Consider the following 3,930-nt stretch of genomic DNA (forward strand, 5'->3'; position numbering starts at 1 on the left):
GGCGTGAATGTATGCAGGTTACATTGTGCATCCAATGGCAATAGGTGGAACCTGTAGAAACCGCAGGAGTAAGATCGCCGGAACGCCTAGCTCAGATGACGGTGGTCGGCTGCGCTACACCGTCGAGGCGGCTCTCAACCAGTGCTAATGTTTGGCACGCTCGTATACTGTGTTGCTGATGTGCCGATCTCAACTGGTGCTCGTGTTGTCTGTCTCGTACTCTGCGACGCCTGCGTGCCGCTCTCAACTGGTGCTTGTGTTCACCACGCTCCCACTCTGCGCCGCCGCACTGGCGCACGCCGGCTCCATCGTCCAAGAGGAGGAGCAGGAATCCGTCTTCCCCGTGCTCGTTCTCTCTGTCGCCGCCGGCCTAGCGCATGTTGGCCGTGTCCCAAAAAGGAGCACACGAGCCGGCTCCGAGGCCTCATGCTGACGTCCATGCGCGCATTGGTAGCAGGTGAAACCCATGAACGCAGCGCTGGACGTGATGCAGCCCAATCCAATGAAGGAGAGATGGACGAACACGAACCACCGCACAGGAATATGAACCATAGGACGACCACGATGACAACGGCGGCGGCATCGCTACAGCCTGCTCTTCCGATGCTATGTGTTCTCTGGCAGCTACTGCTATGAGGAAGCCAAACTATACTCCTCCTCTTGGAAGATGTGACTGGCATGCATGTGCCATGCGCTAGGGCGGGTGGCACAGAGCACGAGCGCCCGAAAATAGCACTAGTCCAGAGCGGCCTCGATGTCGTGGTGCAGCCGACCACGACCATCGAGCTAGGCGTACCGGCAGCTGACTCCTACTTATTTCTACTTGTTTCATCTGCTGCGGTTGGATGTACAACGAACGGCCTATATGCATTCACGTCCCTCTGTAGTAGTATCTCTGATAGGGTAACAGCAACTCGATCTATACTGCTCTCTGAATTAGTAGCAAGATTATAGACCGATACACGAATTGGGAATTTCTCTCTTGCTAACCCTAGGATGAAGAATAGATGCCGCCACCGCCGTGATCTACTGGATGGTTGCTAGAGTTGGTGACTTGTGCTTAAGTAGTGGTAGGCTGGGCCGTCACCCACTCCGGCCCACAGAAGCGTTTGTTAGGCCTGCGGGCTCTGTTGGGTCGTGGCTCATTGGGCTTGGTCCCTCCTGCCAGTGGGGTCGCAGTAGCCGGGGCGCTCACATCCCCCCCTCTCCTTGAGTGGCGGCTTGACCCCAAGCCGCAGTTTGAGGGAAGCGATCGAAGAGAGCAGCACGGTACTCCCAGGTGTCTTCCATGGCAGAGTCCGGTGACCAACGCACCTTGACTTGCTCCACCATAGCGCCATTCTTCCGGCGAGTGTGGAGTATCTCCACGGGAATGGCAAGCATGTCAGTACAGATGGGAAGATCAGGAATTATGACCGTACCAGGGAGGAGTGCTCGGGGAAGCTGCGACACATGAAAAATGGGGTGGGCGGACGCATGTGCCGGAAGCTGCAACTTGTAGGCGACAATGTTGATCTTCTCGATGATTGGGTACGGGCCATAGAACTTGAATGACAGTTTGTGGTTTCCCCGCGGAGCCACTGAAGATTGCACGTAGGGCTGAAGTTTCAGATAGACACTGTCCCCTACGGCAAATTCCCGGAAAGAGCGGTGTTTATCCGCGTTACTCTTCATTCACTGCCGAGCACGATGCAGATGTTGTTGAATCAGATTCTGCATCACTGCACACTCCTCCAGCCATGCTTCCAAAGACGGCACCGAGCAGGAACTTGTTGCAATGATTCCCCATTGCTGCGGCTCATAACCGAACAGAGCTTTAAAAGGTGACATTCCTATAGCTGAGTGGTGTGAGGAATTGTACCAAAATTATGCCAAGGGAATCCAGAAACTCCAGCGATGAGGACACGCGTGCGTGAAACAGCACAGAAAAGTCTCCATGCACTGGTTCACGCGCTCTGTTTGACCATCCGTCTGCGGGTGGTTGGTTGTGCTCAAACGTAGCTCAGTGTCGGCATAACGAAACAGTTCCTGCCAGAAGTGGCTTGTAAACACTGGATCTCCGTCAGATAGGATGGCACGAGGGAAACCATGAAGCTTATACATGTGTTGCATGTACAGCTTGGCCACCTTAGCTGTCGTGTAGGGGTGGGCAGTGGGCAAGAAGTGAGCATACCGAGTCTTTTTATCCACCAGCACCCAAAGACAGTTGGCCTTGCCAGACTGAGGTAAGCCGTCGACAAAATCCATAATGATTAAGTCCCATGGGCTTGGTCCCTCCTGCCAGTGGGGTCGCCGTAGCCGGGGCGCTCACAATCTCGTACGTGAGAGGATCAAGTTCTGATAAAGATGTATCTAGGATAGGAAAAGGGCCTATGTAACGCATCCAGAAAACTCTATGTGGTAAATGTTGCGCTGCTGTCTCCGACGTGCAATTACTACGTCCGGTGCTAGTATTTGCATACAAGCGTATCTGCCTCACCTTAGTCAAGCGCTCTTCTCCGAGGTAGCATCGTCTGATTGAGAAAACATGCAGGTTTTGGCAGATGGGAGCGCGAGCAATGGAGCGTAGCTCGTACTGCTGCAAACCCAGGGGCCTGTGGTGAGCTTTGAAAACATTCGTCAGATCTATCTCTATGAAACCTCCCACACTCAACTGCTTTTTCAGTACGGCGCCCGTCAGTTCTATGTAGCTGGGAAATGGGCTAACAACCCAGTTGTTGCAACACATCAGTGAACATCCAACATTGCGTCATTGATGCACACATAAAAAAAGGAATGTAACCCATGAAAAAACACGTGTGAACCAATACTTACTTGCTCTCCACATAAAAATGAAATGTAACTTATGGAAAAACACATCAGTGAACATCCAACTAAATCTAGCAGCCCCCCAAACACCATCTCGACGTACTGTCTTTTCTCGTCATTGAACGAGGAAATCGGATCGTGCAACTTCTTCACGCCGCATCTCGAGCCGGTTGGGGGCGCCTTTCCATTGTCCTGGTTCTGATCTTCCTCGTCCGGCTCAGGCTCCACAACGCCGCCAGGAAACCAATCCCCTCTTCGTCTTCTGATTCGAATGATACATTGTCAATCAGTCGGGGCGCGTTCGGCCCTGAAGGTAGAACCCCGTACCCGTCCATCCTGGGACAGAAAATGGACAGCAAAAGATATTCAGTTTTTCCGACGTCTCACATTCACCATTACAGGATCATGATGCGTTCACATCAATTCCTTGGCTGTGTAGTGGGACAAAAAATGATTTTCAGATTGAGTTTTGTTTGGGTCATGTCAAGGAAAACGATTTTGCATGAACAATCTATACAAAACGCCAGAAAATGATTGTTGAGCGCGAGAAATCGGATCGACACCGTAGACATGAAAAAAGCACTGCAGGAACGCTACCGTAATGCGGTGTGCAAATCGTAATCCTGGTCTACAAAAGGCATTAGGTTGGAGACGGATATACCTTAGATTGCGGTGTGCGCCGCCCTGTGAACGAACGCAGTTCGTCAATCTTGCGTTGTGCTTCAGCCTCTGGTTTCTTGGTATCGCACACCGAATGGACTGCTTGGCTTCAGGAGGATTATACTATAGCTGGTCTCTTAGCCGGCCCCACTACATGAGTGCGATCACGGACCGCCCCTTGCTGTCTGCGCGATAACTTCCAAGGGGAGCCGACAAAAAAAATGTCAGGACATCTGTGAACCCTGGATTCCATGGTAGTTCATTTCACGGGGTGAGCTTTGACTTTTGTTCCAGCAAATCAAGTGCCTTTCCTACCGCCCATCATTGTAAAATTTCATGGATAATTGATGATGTGTTTTTTTGTTATATACGCTATAGCGTGCTTGCTGTTGGGCGGTGTCCCGATTTTTGTCTCACCCGTTGTGTTTTACTTCCTCAGTTTCTAAGGGCAACTCCAATGAA

At 51.6% G+C, this 3,930-nt stretch overlaps 1 long non-coding RNA gene across 1 annotated transcript; it reads right to left on the reverse strand.

The window, feature by feature from the left end:
- Window positions 1-2,797: 2,797 nt before the first annotated feature.
- Window positions 2,798-3,557, reverse strand: LOC119272395. Its single transcript, XR_005134740.1, has 2 exons — window positions 3,470-3,557; window positions 2,798-3,144 (listed from the first exon to the last, which is right to left on the reverse strand). It is a non-coding gene; the product is annotated as an uncharacterized LOC119272395 (long non-coding RNA).
- Window positions 3,558-3,930: the final 373 nt, after the last annotated feature.

The sequence above is a fragment of the Triticum dicoccoides genome, chromosome 3A, assembly GCF_002162155.2.
Source record: "Triticum dicoccoides isolate Atlit2015 ecotype Zavitan chromosome 3A, WEW_v2.0, whole genome shotgun sequence".
NCBI lineage: Eukaryota > Viridiplantae > Streptophyta > Magnoliopsida > Poales > Poaceae > Triticum > Triticum dicoccoides.